The 16,760-nt window shown below is 44.4% G+C and overlaps 1 protein-coding gene across 2 annotated transcripts in view; it reads left to right on the plus strand.

Annotated features, from left to right (window-relative positions):
- The first annotated feature begins 2,675 nt into the window (after positions 1-2,675).
- Positions 2,676-16,760, plus strand: part of LOC117519983 (ras-GEF domain-containing family member 1C-like) — a 67,340-nt gene continuing 53,255 nt past the window's right edge. For both annotated transcript variants that reach the window (XM_034181276.1, XM_034181277.1), the window contains exon 1: positions 2,676-2,940. The gene's annotated coding sequence lies outside the window, so the exon portion shown is untranslated. The remainder of the gene's footprint in view (positions 2,941-16,760) is intronic.

A 16,760-nucleotide genomic window follows, 5' to 3' on the forward strand; every position in this document is an offset into this window, starting at 1 on the left:
GCCTGAAGCCCGCACTTCAGGCAGGGCGCCCTCTAGTGGTGGGCCAGCAGTACCTCCTCTTCTGGCGGCCCACATAACACTGAATACTGTCGAACAGTTAGCTGAGGTACGTTACCTTCCAGGTAGAACGATATCTCGGCAAAGAGGTGGAGGCGTCGTCTTGCTGATATTCCCCTGCTGATCAGATGATGGGTAACAGCTGTTGCAGGTGATGCGTGACAGCTGTCACCCTGGCTGCTCCTGTGAGGCGACTGCGCCCTCTCGTGCCTGAAGCCCGCACTTCAGGCAGGGCGCCCTCTGGTGGTGGGCCAGCAGTACCTCCTCTTCTGGCGGCCCACACAACAAATTCCATTCAAAAAGTGAAACTTGTATATTATATTCATTCATTACACACAGACTGATATATTTCAAATGCTTATTTTCTTTTAATTTTGATGATTGTAACTGACAACTAATGAAAACCCATACAAAGAATGTAGTCCACCTGTGTGCACCTTCCTCCACTCTTATGTCACCCTGTGCCCCTCCCTATTCCTAAAGTAGATATTTACCACAGCCATTTCCATCCTTTTTCCAAAATCATCTACCATCTGTCTTTCCACATTCCTGTTCTTGAAACCGTATTTACTTGTCAAGTGAATATCATCACTGACAACCATTCGATGTGCACCTCAATACACTACCAGCGATACGATGCATATAGCAATACATGACTATACTGACGATACAATGTGATATGATTCACTCCTGTTTCCGATTCGATGCGATTTCATATGTATTTGATAGCGATTCAATTCCTCACAATGCGATACGATGTGATATGGTGCGCAGAGAGCGATGCAAAACGATTCAACCCGTCAATTGAATTGATGCACACTGAATGAATCGATGCACTCACATCGCGCACGTTTGTATCTAGATACTGATTCGTATTGATTAATTTCCACATGCCTATTATACCCATTACTTCCTCATCACCTCTGTTCCCTTCTCCAACATGGCCATTGAAGTCCGCTCCTATCACCACTCTTTCATGCTTGGGTGCACTCTCCACCACCTCATCTATCTTACTCCAGAAATCTTCTTTCTCCATCCCGCAACCTACCTGTGGAGCATATGCACTGATGATATTCATCATCACCCTTTCAATTTCCAACTTCACACTCGTCACCCTATCAGACACTCACTTAACTTCCAACACACTCTTAACATGCTCTTCCTTTAAAATGACCCCAACACCCCAACACCATAATCTCTTCCTATCTACACCATGATACAACAACTTGAACCCACCGCCGATGCTCCTGCTCTTACTTCCCTTCCACTTGGTCTCTTGCACACACAATATGTCTACCTTTCTCCTCTCCATCATATCAGCCAGCTCTCTCCCTTTACCAGTCATACTTCCAACATTGAAAATTCTGACTCTCACTTCCACCCTTCCAGTCTTCTTCTTCTCCCTCTGTCTCTGGACAGATTCTCTTTGTCTTCTTCTCCCAGCAGTAGCCCAATTTCCAGCAGCACCCTGTTGGGCAACTGCACCGGTACACCCAGACCTCAACAAATCCAGTATGGAAAATCAGTTTGTCCTCTGCATCTTTAGTTTGGCTTGTTTTATGCCGGATGCTCTTCCTGACACAACCCTCCTCATTTATCCAGGCTTGGGACTGTTGCAACAGTATATCTCCCCCCACCGCAGAGATGTCCTAGAATATTCCAAATATACTCTGCAAATATATGGACCTGATTGTCAACCTGAAGTATGACAGAACATCTGTTAGTGGTGAGGTGGGGGGTAAGATATAGTGACCTGGATATCTACTGCTGCACATTTGATGCCATCAACTAAGTGGATGGCATCAAATGGATGACCACTTGATACCATCCACTTAGTTGTTGTATGTGGATTGGAAATGACCAACAAGTTGGCCTGACAGATCACCATCCGTCATCAATGTGTTTTGAGCACCTTTACATATGTTACTTCCATGTGTTCAAACACTAACTGCAATTAGATGACCAATACACATTTTAATGACAGGTGTAAATGGGGTTCCAAAAACAATGCAGGAGTACTTCTGTGACTTGCACCACAAGTCTAAAAGGAAAATTTTCAGGTTTGAGTTTTGCTAAGAATCAGCAGTGTTTCTGCATCCACAGTCACAGAATTGTGAACTATTAAGGATGAATTACATAAAACAATCATTTGAATTTACAATACAGATAAAACCTCATTTTCCACAATATCCCTTTTAATGAGCTTTTAATGATGGGATTCGTTTAAAAGGATTTAATCTGTGAAAACACTGGTAGATGCACTTTCTTCCACTGCATTCTCTCAAGAAACAGCATCAAGATAACCAGAAATAGTACACTGACGCTACCAACCCCTCCTTCAAAATAAAAGCTTAAAAATCGATCATTTTACTTCCCCCCCCCTTTTTCTTTCAAGTTTACTCTTAAAGCGGTCTGTTTTTCGGTATATTACGGACAGAAAATGAAGAAAGCCGATCCGGGCGCCTGTGACACGCGTGCGTCTCCGCCGTTGTTTTATTTTGTTAAGCCAAAGCAGAAAACGCGACATCGCGTGCACTTGACTGCTGTGTGAGTAGTTCCCTCTTATATGTAATCACTCGCTCGGAGAAGCCGTGGATGCTGGCTGCGCTCCGCCGTGTCTCCGTGGCGCAGGACGGGACGCACGCCATCTCTGATCTGAGTCTGGAAACCTGCACAGCTTCGGGCTTTACATTAACACACACATACACACACACACACTGTGTCCGCTTCCACACACCGAAAGGCTGCGCCTCCTCGCGCACTGATGCCACTGGCTGTTGCGTGAACGCGCGTTCATTCATTCGCAGACATCGGAGGCGCCACTTTTCTTCTCATCATCGGACACCAGCCACAGTCCAAGATGCGAATCGGAGTGTAGTGCTGGTAAGTGTGCTTGTTCCTTTTTGTTCCCTCAGTATTGTATGTGCGTGCGACCGTGCGATGGTCAGCGCGCGCGCGCTTCGGTCGCACCTCCTGTTGACTGTGTCGTCATGTGGCCAAAAACTTTCCTGGCTGACGTGACGTCATCCCCTTCGCCGCGGGGCCGACACTTTTCCGCAACACTTTACTACAATGAAGCATCGCGCCGTGCGTGTGCGCCGCGCGTAGCGTGGCATGAGTCAGCGGAGGAAAGGGCGTGTGTGTGCGTGCGTGTGTGCGAGGGGATTTAATGGCTGGAATCACTGCGTCTTTTTCGGCTCTCACGTTGGCAAAAGCAGCGTGACGTGAGAAGATCCAGAGGAAAACAAACACCGATCACATGTCAGACAAATAAGATGTTCACTGTTCCGCTGTTATTGTGTGTAATTATTAATTAGAAGCTTCAGGTGTACCCCCCCCCCCTCCATTTTTTTTTTATCTCTGCGTATGCAAATTTAAATTAACCACAGGAGCAGGTGTGGCGCTGGTGGCTTTATTTTCCGCAGTTTTACTTGGAATATTTCAGAAATGTACTTGCCTGCAGACGTTATTTTCATGCACGAGGTGGTATTTAGGTTTATCCCCCAGGGCCATGTTTGCACAGCCTAACAGTCACCAAAATGATTTGTTATCTGTTTTCTGCAGCTTACTGCAAGGTGCATACAACTGAGCAGGTTCAGTCATAAAGAGGATCTGTGGGGTAATATCCTAAATAGTTTGGTGAAAGGTGCATGTTGTGGGAATTTTTTTTATCAGCGTTTTACTGTTAGGTTTTGTGCTACACATGATCCCCAGAGTGCCGTAGTTCTGTGACTGTGGATGGAGAAACAGCTGTGCCATCAGCTCCTTGTAGACTTTCTGGCAGGTCACGGAAGTCCTTATGGACAATCATGGCTGTGGGGTGAGGCTCTGAGTTGGCTTGGCTGTAGCAGGGTGTCCCACTAAACTATCAAGAACACATCTAAAAAGGTGACGCACAATATTCAAATGGCACCTAATTTATTACATTGCATTTAAAGCCCCAACTCTGTTACAGGTGACAGACATCAGGCATAGACCCACACATGCACAATCAGCACCAACCAATCAATGCATGCTACAGAAAAGGTGAACGAGTGTTGCAATTAATGTTTCCAGAGCAGGAGATGCTGTGGCATCTGCTTTTCCAGCAGGGGGTGCCACAATGCTCCCAGCACCCCCATTTCCCATGTCTATGTGAGCAAGTCCGTGAGACTGTCACATCTGTTACTTTCAGTGGTCCTGCTGCGATCCCACTATCTCAAAGACTCCTTATTGTCAATAACACAAAGAAGGAATGGACAAACTATCATTGTTTGGGACATTTATGTCACAGCAGAACAACTGAAAGCGGTAACAGATGTAACAGTCTCATGGAATTGCCCATAACTGGACTCCAACTTGTTCTGTCCTGTATATTTGTTTTGTGACCTGTATATTCATTTTGTGAATTGTTTCTGTGAATTGTTCTGTAATTTATGTCTGTAGCATGGCCCAAGCAGAGGGTCACCCCTTTGAGTCTGGTCTGCTTGAGGTTTCTTCCTCAGAGGGAGTTTTTCCTTACCACTGCTGCTCCGGGGGTTAGTAAGGTTAGACCTTACTTGTGTGAAGCGCCTTGAGGCAACTCTGTTGTGATTTGGCGCTATATAAATGAAAATAAATTGAAATTGAAAAATTCTGTGAGACACATAAACTGGAACAGTATCCGCTCCATACGCACACCTGTGCGATCCAGAACAAAGGGACAGGCTTTCCTCACAGTTTGCCAAGGTGCAGCATTCCAGGATTGGAACTGGATCATATTGTGATTCCATCCATCCATTTTATATATCTGCTTACTCCATTTAAGGGTCACCGGGGAGCTGGAGTGTATCCCAGCACTCACCGACCCCGGACAGGACGTCAGTCTGTCGTAGGGCCACATATAAACAAACACATGCACAGCTATGGACAAGTTTCCAATTCACCTAATCTGCATGTTTTCGGATGTGGGAGGAAGCTGGAGCACCCAGAGGGAAGCCACATAGACACGGGAAGGACATGCAAACTCCACACAGAAAGGTGTATTGTAATTTTTCTGCTGCAGAATTACAATACGGTTTACAAGATGTCCAGAACTGTGCAAAGCCATTCCATGGTTCCAGAAGTATTATTTAAATCCAGACACTTTGTGTATTTAAAAGATATTAAAACCTAACCCGTATCCAAGCCCTAACCGAGTCCATTTTAGTGTATGTCATTTCATTTGCAAGGCTGTTTGAAGCTAAAACATCAGCTTAGAGCCTCTATCCAAATTGAGAAGCAGGCAGCGACCTTCTGGAAATGCCACTTAATTTCAGAGGTGCAGTAATTTTGGTGTAGTTATCCAGTTTTGCATCCTGTGTGGAATGTCTGCACATTGCGAAGGGAAAGATGGTGTGGGAAACAGCAGCTCCTTTTCATTTAAAGCAACAGGCACAGAAACAGGTTGCTGATTGAAAGCCGGTTTTTACTTCTGATGCACGACGGTGTCATCTCTGGTTGAAAACGGAGAACAGAGGGAAGGTCAAGAAATGATGCCGAGAGATCCCCCCCCCCCCCCCCCCCCCCCCAAAAAAAAAATTGTCAGCAGGGTGCCCTTCCTGATTGGTTAAATTCACTGCTGTAGTTATACAGTCAGGTAAAGGAATTGAAGATGAAGCAAATCTTGTGCACATGCAGAGGTCTGTTGGTGCTTGTGCTTCTAGAGTGGGACATCACCACATTTGTGGAGCTTCCACAGCTCCTCTCTCACCTCTTTCTCTGTTTTCCTTGTCTTCTCTCACACATGGGGATGCTTCTCTCTGAGAAATTTTTTGTTCACTCTCACTTTCACTGGCAGTGTGGGTGCCCAGACAGGTGAAAAACAAATATTTTTGTGCTGTTTGCAAATGGTAAATGGACTGTATTTATATAGCGCTTTTCCATCTGCATCAGACGCTCAAAGCGCTTTATATAATGCCTCACATTCACTCCGATGTGAGGGTGCTGCCATACAAGGTGCAAAATGCCACAAATCGTTTCTTTGATTCCCTGCAGTTGTGCATGCATCAAACTCGAAGAAAAACCAAACGATGTCTGTTTCGTTACGTTTGCACTCTGTGACTTTGCACCCGCGCTGCGTGCGTGTTTATTCTGCCTCGTCTGGGTGTACCATAATGCATTGCTTCCGAGCGTGTTCTGGCTGTAGCAGAAGGTTGCACAGGCCTGATTCGGTGGAGCAGCGGTCTGTCAGATGTCACTGCTAACAAGTGTGCAGGTACAGAAGCAGACTGCAGCACATGTTCACTCCAGTGCAGGCCGAGTGTGCAGAGAGTAACAGGTGTAGTGGTAATGAGGGCACGCTACAGTTTGACGTGACTGAGAGAGGCTGTCTCCCGATGAGGGAAACCAGACACCGTGTGCAAAGGAGACACGCGGCGAGAGGGTAGGGCGGCTTGAAGGCAAGCACGGTCATGGCAGTGATGTCAGTTTTATCACCGCTGTAGACTTTAAGTGGGGGAGGGGCTGTATGTGTCTGTTTGAGGGTGTGTCTCATACATCACACGCTCACCTCCATTGTCACAGCAGAATTCCACAACTGGCTTCAAAGTGAACAAGTACAGCTTCCTCCTGTCCTCACTGCATTCATGCACAAACATGCATGTGACGTCATGGTAAAATTGTCACCTTTTATGCTTTTTCACCAAGCTGATGCAGGTCACCGAGGGCCACATTTATAGAAGTCTGTGTAGAATAATGACTGAAAAGCAGCACCGTGCAAATGCATTCATTTCACCAATGCTATAAGGTCACGTGTGTACTTGGTAAATCTGTCATGGGTGTGTGCATGTGTTCCTTTTTTTCCTTAAAAGGACATAGGCACACCTTCCTGTTTTGCATATGCAGTCTGTCACTGTGCAAGTGTTACTTAAAAGATGAATCTATTCTGTCACAGTGGAGAACACAGAAATGAAAGTACGGGGGGAGGGGGAATATAAAGACGAGTACACCAGATGTGAAAATGAGATAGTCATCAGAGAAGTGAAGAAAAGGAAATACAGTCAGATAGACAAGTATTTGGACAGACATAAATTTTGTAGTTTTGCCTGTGTACACAATGGAGGTGGAATTAAACAGTCAAAGCTACACTGCGTGCTTGTAGTGTAGACTTAAAAATATCACTTGAACCATATCAAGACCCAGTCCCTCTGTTTTCAAAGACTCTGAGTACGTAAATAAATAAAAGAATTGTATATAGTATAAGGACTGTTGTTAACACAAATCATCACTTTTACAGACTATTTAGTCATTTTTTTATTTTGTTTTAGATGAATCAGGATGGGTAGAACAGTGGCTTAGTGGTTAGCACCGTTGCCTCACAGCGAGAAGGTCATGGGTTCGAGTTCCACCTGTGACCTTTCTGTGTAGAGTTTGCATGTTCTCCCCGTGTTTGCGTGGGTTCCCTCCAGGTGCTCCGGCTTCCTCCCACATCCAAAGACATGCACGTTAGGTGGATTGGAAACATTAAATTGTCCATAGGTGTGCATGCGGGTGTGAATGTGTTTTTTTGTCTATATGTGGCCCTGTGACAGACTGGCGTCCTGTCCAGGGTGTACCCCGCCTTACACTCTATGACCGCTGGGATAGACTCCAGCTCCTCGCAACCCTTAATTGGACTAAGCGGTTGAAGATGAGTGTGTGTGAGTGAATCAGGATGGATACATGAACATTTACAAGCAACTGAATCTCTTGGACTTAATTTGCATCAATTATTAAGGAATATAAACAGTTACAACTGTCTGGAGGAGGCAGTTCTTAAAAAGTGAGTGACCCTGCAAAGAAATGAGGGAAACCACCAAGTCACCTCTGTAGGAGTTATAGGCTTCTGTGGGTTTGAATGGAGAAAGTGTGCACAGAGCATCATCGTCTGCTGCACATCATCAGCTGTACAGCTTGATGGTGGGGCTGCCAGCTGCTCTGAACTCAATTGTTTTTGTCTTTTCTGAGCATTTTATTACATTTTTCTAATACAACTTAGTTAGTTATTTCTAATACCAAACCATTTAAGAAATCTGTGCTTCAGTATTTCTGTAGAGTGAAATGTTCATTGAAATTGTGTTCGTGCTGTTGGCACGAATTGGCAGGTATCTTTATGGTGATGGTCGAGTGCAGGGGTCACCAACCCTGTTCTTGAAGGGCACCTGCCCTGCATGTTTTCTAAATCTTCCTGTTCCACTCCCAAGCAATTAACTCTATCAGGTGTGCTCAGCCAATCAAGAGCTGGAAAACACCGCTTTTAAAAAAAACAGTTGTGACTTGAGTAGGTAGACGTGGAAAACATGCAGGGCAGGTGCCCTCCAGGAACAGGGTTGGTAATCCCTGGTCTAGTGGTTAAGCAGTGGTCTTCAGACCAGAGGATCCTTGGTTCAAACCCCAGTCTGGCTGGACAATCACTATGGACCCTTGGACAAGGTCTTTTAATCCCCAAGTTGTTCACAGTGTGTAGTGAGCACCTTGCATGGCAGCACCCTGACATCGGTGTGTGAGTGTGAATAGGTGAGTGTGAGGCATCATTGTAAAGCACTTTGAGTTTTTGATAGAAATGGAAAAGTGCTATACAAATGCAGTCCATTTATCTCACTACAGTGATAGCTTCACAGTTATAGAGGCCCATCGTTTGTTTTTTAATACCTGCACCCAAACCAACCATTAAGAACCACCGCACAGTCTGCACAAAATCTGGGTTCATCAACCTTTTGAATTCAGGTATCCTAGAATGTGAGCCTTGGCTTGCTTGGTAACTTTGTGATACAGTCAATGGCTGGGTTTGGGCTTCATTCTTTAAGGCATTCCACCTCTGTTCCCATTTATGGCTTGGCTGGGATTTTGAGCTTCCAAACCTATGGGTGACATGCACAGGCACAGCATTATGGAACGTCAAGGTTGTTTAGCATGAAAGCCTGACCATATGTAACTGTAAAGACAAGATAAAAAAAAGTAGAACATAACAGAACAGAAAAAATAAGCAACATAAGAATTTTTTTTTATTATTTTACACTGAATGTGAAATTAAGACGATCATCAGACAGGTAGAGAAACTGAAATATGTTTGATTTCGTGGTCTCAGTATTGGAACCAAAAACAAAAGAAAAGCTACTGAATGGGGAAAATAATGGAGGTGATCAATTCATGCAGTGCACATTTTTGATTACAGCACCGAAAATTAACCAGAAAATAAACAAGAGCAATCAGACATTTCTGACGTCCACCAATCTGGATTCAGTGTTGTGAAAGTGTAGTGACACGGACCCACAACAGGGGGCGCAAATGAACGGGCAATAGGAGATGTTAAATTTGAATACTTTACTGTTGTGAATGCCACAACTACACACAGCAGATTATAGAATGAATACAAAGTCAATTAATAAAGGTGTCGTGTGGGCAGGCTCGACGATAGGAGACGTCCGTCTGGAGAAGAACCGGAACCACATGATTTCCTCCGCCACCGAACCAGGAGGATACTGGAGCCGCCAGGTCCCGAGTCCCCCAGGTGGCCACCATCTCCGCGTGTCGGATCTGGTACTGCTGGCGAAGAGCAAAAACAGTCAGGTGTGGGTGTGTGTACACCCCGTAACAAGGATGGTGGTTATTCCACCTCCACCTCTAATCACACGCTCGTGCAGCTCCTGTCTAATTACTTATCTGGCGGAATGCAGAGCGAAGCAGTCGCAGCATAGCCGGTCCTTCGGGAAGACAGCTGCAACTGTTGGGAAAGTGTAAGTACACGGACCCACAACAGGGGGCGCAAATGAACGGACAGTGGAATAGGTCAAATAACAACACTTTACTGTTGCGAACGTGCACAACAAACACAACAGATTACACAATAGATCAGAGGTCAAATTACAAGGTGTCGTGTGGGCAGGCTCGAAGATAGGAGACGCCTGTCCAAAGCAGAACCGGAACCACACGATTTCCTCCGCCACCAGACCCCGGGAATACTGGAGCCGCCAAGTCCCGAACTCCCAGGTGGCCACTGCCTCCGCGTGTCGGACCTGGTACTGCTGGCGAGGAACAAAAACACAATTAAACGTGGGTGCGTCTGCACCCAGCAATCTGCACGGCAGGGAAGCTACCTCCACCTCTCGTTGGAGAAAAAGTCTGTTATCACTCACAAAAATCACAAAAAGGGCTTTCTATCAAGCAGTCAGGCTGAGGATATTACCTTTCAGGTAGAACGATATCTCGGCAAAGAGGTGGAGATGACGTCTTGCTGATATACCGATGCAGATCAGATGAGTGGTGACAGCTGTCACAGGTGATGAGTGTCAGCTGTCACCCCGGCTGCTCCTGTGAGGCGGCCGCGCCCTCTGGTGCCTGGAGCCCACACTCCAGGCAGGGTGCCCTCTGGTGGTGGTGGGCCAGCAGTACCTCCTCTTCAGCGGCCCACACAACATGCAACAATGTATCTACTGAAAACAACGTTAGGAATTCTCAGGCTGAGAGAGTTACCTCCTTGGAAGAACGATATCTCGGCGACGTGGTGGAGGTGTCGTCCTGCTTTTATTTGGGGTGAGGCGCAGATGATTGGTGACAGCTGTCATAGCCGATGAGTGACAGCTGTCAACCCGGCTGCTCTTGGGAGGTGGCAGCGCCCTCTCATGCCTGAAGCCCGCACTTCAGGCAGGGCACCCTCTGGTGGTGGGCCAGCAGTACCTCCTCTTCTGGCGGCCCACACAACATTCAGATCATCTCCAAAAGTCTTCCATGCCCTAATATCTATCTGTGGTGCAAATTTGATGAGAATCTGTGAAGTAGTTTTGATGTACTCCTTCGAAGCCTGTATGAAGTCAAACTTGATCCAGAATCCGAATCTGAAGCTGGATCACCTCCAAAGTTTGACGTCTTCCTTGGTCTAATATCTATCTGTGGTGAAAATTTAATCCGTTTCAGAGTTTTTACATAATCTTGCTAAAAAACAGACAGACAAATAAATAAATAAACGCTGATGATTTTATTGTTTCTTTGGTGGACGTAATAAATTATAATAATAGGGCTGATGAAATTTAGTGCACTCTCTTATTTACATTGTAGTTTGTGAATGGTAAATACTTTATACTTTTACCATGACTGAAATACTAATGTGTTTGTGATTAGGAATAATATTTTAATGATGAGAAATGTAAACTTTGCTTTATGTAAATATACATATCACATTTGGACCGCACGTTCTTCCTTTATTAAAAATTCCAAACCAGAACTGCATAAATGGGTAGTGCAAAGAATTTTTAAATTTTTCAGGAAAACAGGATTTTTTTTTGTAAAAATGTAAAATGGCATGTGTTAGGATATTTTTTCATAGAAATTTCACCAAGACTGTCCTGAAATACAGTCAAAAGTACGACAGTACATTTTAGTACAGAACCACATAGGTTGGTAGAGCTGTTAGTCATAGTAATAGTAGCAGCATAATACAGATAGTATATTTGTGTTTTTGAAAATGGTAAAATGGGTTTACTATGAAAATTTTCCAAAGTGTATCCTGAAAATGATTAAAAGATAGTACAGTATATTTCCAGCTCTGATTGCTTAAAGCAGTTGAGGTGTGATTTTCTGTTTTTTTTTTTTTTTTAGCAGTATAATTAGCAACAGCTTAGAGAAAACTCTAAAGTGTTGTACAGAGCACTGTGGCCTCTCAGAACACTAAAGTCACTGACTGGCAATGTCTTAAAAAATGTGCACGTGAAGGCGGAAGTTGGTGTCCAGTGAGCCGCTACATCCAGCTCTGCAAAAATAAATTGTCAATGTGGCTGAGTTAATGTGGCTTGATGTTACAAAGATTTTGAATGTATCTGAATGCAGAAAAATGCTAATACTGTATAACGGCATCATTTACTGCAGGCATGATTGCAGTTTTAAAGTTTGATGTGTTAATGTAATTTCAGCATCCAAATAGGAAACTATGGCCCTGCGATGGACTGGCTGCCTGTCCAGACTATACCCAGCCTCTCACCCAGTGATGGCTTGGATAGGTCCCACCCCGCGCCATCGAACCTTAATTGGAATAAGTCGCTTCAGAAAGTGAATGAGTGATTGAATCTAAAACCACAAAATCATAAAATAAAAGTTACAGTTTGACACTTTTCTTGATAATGATCTTGACGATCATATCTACCAGCAGCTGTCTGATTAATGTGTTTTCACCCAAAGTGGTAGTTGCTGTCAGTGACAGATTCACTCCAGTTAACAGTTAAGTGTGACTGTATAGTGAAGATGCTCCTTAGCCTGCAAATCTACCCAAGGTGGATGGAAAAACGGCCATTATTTACTCCTCTGAGCATCGCACATGTCATAGAAAACTGACACTCATTAGAGTAAGGGTCAACAACCCCGTTCTTGGAGATCACCTTCCCTGCATGTTTTCCACTTGTACCTGCTGCAAAAACAGCTGATTAGTGAAGTCTGGTGTTTCCCAACTCTTGACCAGCTGAGCACACCTGGCTTAGTTAATTGGCAGTGGGTGGAGCAGGGAGTGATGGAAAACATGTAGGGCAGGCGATCCTCAAGAACAGGGTTGCTCACCCCTGAATTAGTGTGTACATATCTCAACTTAGGACCAAAGGTCAGATGTGGATCCAAAGACTGATCACATTTACACATTTATGGTAGATTATGAGGAACTTACAAAATTCTTGTCATGTCAAACAAAATGATCAATAAGTCCTGGATTTGCATCGCAAAAACATAACGGGTTCTTCCACTTGTACCAAGCAATATTTCCAGAAAGTTTCATAATAATCACGTAATTAGTTTTTGAGTGAACCAACGGAGGCCAAACCAATCAGACATAAATCAAACATCACACTTTTTTTAACATATAATAATCCTCTTCAGAGTAGATGTGGGTAAATGGAGCATGCTTTGACCCCTGTATGTGTCTAATCATGTCTAAAAACAATGCATTAGTGAAATGTTGAGCTCTCCCCGAACACTACCATAATTAGAATGGTTTGGCATCATATATCAGCAGTGACACGCAGCGCGGCCTCTGCCCGCGCCGGTTGTAGCGGCTCGACAGGCGTACTTCATCAATAGACAGCCGTGATGAAATTAGCATCGTCGTCTTATGAGGTTTGCATCTGTTGCCAAGCGGCTCATTAGTTTGCAGCAGCGATGGTGCAGGTATGATTGAGAGTAACACAATGCTGATTAGATGAAGTGTCATTTTTAAATAAGTGCTGTGGTGTAGTTACACGGACAGGCTTCTTTTTTTAATCATCTTTTTGAATGCTTTCAGACAGCACACTGTTGATTGTTCTCATAATTTGTCATAGGTTGCACATGGGGTGGTGGGGGTGGGGGTATTTACACCTCTTTAGGAAAAAGAGTAAAAAAAGTCAGTGCTGTGTGATTCCTCTCAAACGGGTACTGCATCAAGGACGGATATAAATTGGAATGTTATGAATAATTCATGTAGCAATGTGACCGTTATGAGTGACAGATTTAGGGCACTCAAGGCTCAAACGTTCATACCCACTAAAAGCCAATCTGTGCTCAGCCCTAATTATCTTGAAGTAACATGGCGCCTCAGACGCCATACACGTCAGAGACCTTCACTGCTTTCATACTTGCCAAACGGGGGAAGGAGTACTTTTTCATAAAAGTGAAGTGGTTTGAAAGTGGAATCACTAATCCCAATCAACCATCATCGTTGGCCTCACAAGCACAGAATTTCTCTCTGGGATCTTTTTTTTTTTTTTTTGGATGGTCCATCACTGTAGATATGTCATTATGGTTCTGTCTGTCTGTGTAATAGTAGATGACCCATCTGAGACATGTATGCACATCATTGAGTAGAGGATAACTCAACTGTTCAAGACTAATATGACCCCAGTAAACAAATTGGGATATGTGCCAAAATCTCTATCCGGGACTAACAGCCTGAAAATGACCATGACCTGTATTTTCTAAATTGCATCAGCTATAGATTTTCCAAGGTTCTCAATATGTTCAGAATGACCAGTACATGTTTAGAAGGGTCACAGAAGAGTGTAAAATTTCTAATTTTGATATTTTAAGAGAAAAGTAAGTGGGTCAACGTATTACCATACATCAAAAGTAAATAAACATTTGCCACATATGTCCAAACCTTGTCCTACACTATATGTGGATACATTATTCTGAACACTGTATAGCATCAATAAAGTCAGTATACAGTTAATACTTGCACCATAGAGAAGATAAACTGATCAGATTTGAGTTGTTTGGTCCATATATTTACATATGACTTAAGCCTGGGTCCCACCGAATAATGAAGGATGAATAATGAGCCACGCATGGGTGTGTCAGTGATTATTCAAAGAATGATCCACGTTTTCATCTATCATGTATCCGCTATGAAGGTGCCTCTATGCGCGTCTCTGTACCCCGCATGTGCCACGTAGCAGCCTCAAGTGAGCCATGACCGACATGTCATTAAAGCCTCGAATGGCTCGCATCAGCCACACTAAGCCACGTAGTGCTGTGATAGCGCCATGATAACACGATGTTGGCGCACATTTAGGCATGAGTTTGGTCCAAACCTCCAGCCCTCCCACACCTGGTCCCTTTAAAGTGTGGGTTTTCAATTCACAGATTCACAGCAGCATTTAAAGATGTCACACTTTTTAAATGCAGTCCAAAAATAGATGCTCCAGTACAGTCCCGCGGTTGTGCGCTGTGCGCCAGGCTGCTGTCCACCTGTAATGCACCAGACCAGCTAGAACCAAACCACGGGTTCTGGGACAGCTGCCTCTGTGCTGCTCGCTGGCTCCACGGCTCGCTGGCTTTATTTCTTCTGCGGCTTTAAACACACACATCATGAGCCCACTATAAACTTTGTGTTCGTCTGTTTATTTCTGCAAAATCGCTCTTTTGCGCACGCGCTGCTGTTGTCCATTCCTGGAGAGCCGCCTCGGTGCTCCTTCTCATTGGCTTCCTTTCCATCCGTGGCTTGCTGGCTTTATTTTTTCCCTGGCTTTAAACACAGTCATTTTTACACCGTGATCACTTTTAACTTTGTGTTCGTCCGTTTATTTCTGCAAAATTGCTCTTTTGCGCGCGGTGCCGTTCTGCATACAGAATGAGGTGGCCGCTTTAATTATACGAGGGCTGTCAATAAAGTAACGGTCCTTTTTATTTTTTTCAAGAACTATATGGATTTCATTCATATGTTTTTACGTCAGACATGCTTGAACCCTCGTGCGCATGCGTGAGTTTTTCCACGCCTGTCGGTGACGTCATTCGCCTGTGAGCACTCCTTGTGGGAGGAGTCGTCCAGCCCCTCGTCGGAATTCCTTTGTCTGAGAAGTTGCTGAGAGACTGGTGCTTTGTTTATCAAAATTTTTTCTAAACCTGTGAGACACATCGAAGTGGACACGGTTTGAAAAATTAAGCTGGTTTTCAGTGAAAATTTTAACGGCTGATGAGAGATTTCGAGGTGATTCTGTCGCTTTAAGGACTTCCCACGGTGCGAGATGTCGCTCAGCGCTCTCAGCTGCCGTCGTCAGCCTGTTCAAGCTGAAAACCTCCACATTTCAGGTTCTATTGATCCAGGACGTCGTGAGAGAACAGAGAAGTTTCAGAAGAAGTCGGTTTCAGCATTTTATCCGGATATTCCACTGTTAAAGGAGATTTTTTTAATGAAAGACGTGCGGACGGGTCTGCGCGTCGGGACGCAGCCGCCGCGACGCTCCGCCACAGGAAAAACACCTCTGTTGAAAGCCTTAAGGACAAGTTGGAACATGTCCTGCCTGTTAAACAATTTCTCATATACTCACTCCACTGAAAGCCATCAAAAGCCGCCTGGATTTTACAAATGGTTATCAACACGGAGGTGTTTTTCCTGTGCCGCCGCACCGCGTCGGCTGCGTCCCGACGCGCGGATCCGTCCGCACGTCTTTCATTAAAAAAATCTCCTTTAACAGTGGAATATCTGGATAAAATGCTGAAACCGACTTCTTCTGAAACTTCTCTGTTCTCTCACGACGTCCTGGATCAATAGAGCCTGAAATGTGGAGGTTTTCAGCTTGAAACAGGCTGACGACGGCGGCTGAGAGCGCTGAGCGACGTCTCGCACCGTGGGAAGTCCTTAAAGCGACAGAATCGCCTCAAAATCTCTCATCAGCCGTTACAATTTTCACTGAAAACCAGCTTAATTTTTCAAACCGTGTCCACTTCGATGTGTCTCACAGGTTTAGAAAAAATTTTGATCAAACAACGCGCCAGTCTCTCAGCAACTTCTCAGACAAAGGAATTCCGACGAGGGGCTGGACGACTCCTCCCACAAGGAGTGCTCACAGGCGAATGACGTCACCGACAGGCGTGGAAAAACTCACGCATGCGCACGAGGGTTCAAGCATGTCTGACGTAAAAACATATGAATTAAATCCATATAGTTTTTGAAAAAAAATAAAAAGGACCGTTACTTTATTGACAGCCCTCGTATACACCTGTGGATCACTTTCAAAAAATATATATACTGTATATTTCTTTATTTCTTTCGCAATTTACAAGTCACCATGATACAACTTTTAACTTTGTGTTATGTCTTCAAAATCGGTCTTTTGCGCGCTTCTCCTGTGTTGTTGCACAGCTCGGTGCTTCACTGGAGTTATCTCTTCCGCTGCTTTAAACACACATTCACTTCACACAGTCATCCAAATTTTAACTTTGTGTTCATCCAGTGTTGACTGAAAAATCACTCTTTGGTGAGCTAGCATTCTGCC

This window comes from Thalassophryne amazonica, chromosome 11, assembly GCF_902500255.1.
Source record: "Thalassophryne amazonica chromosome 11, fThaAma1.1, whole genome shotgun sequence".
Taxonomy (NCBI): Eukaryota; Metazoa; Chordata; class Actinopteri; order Batrachoidiformes; family Batrachoididae; genus Thalassophryne; species Thalassophryne amazonica.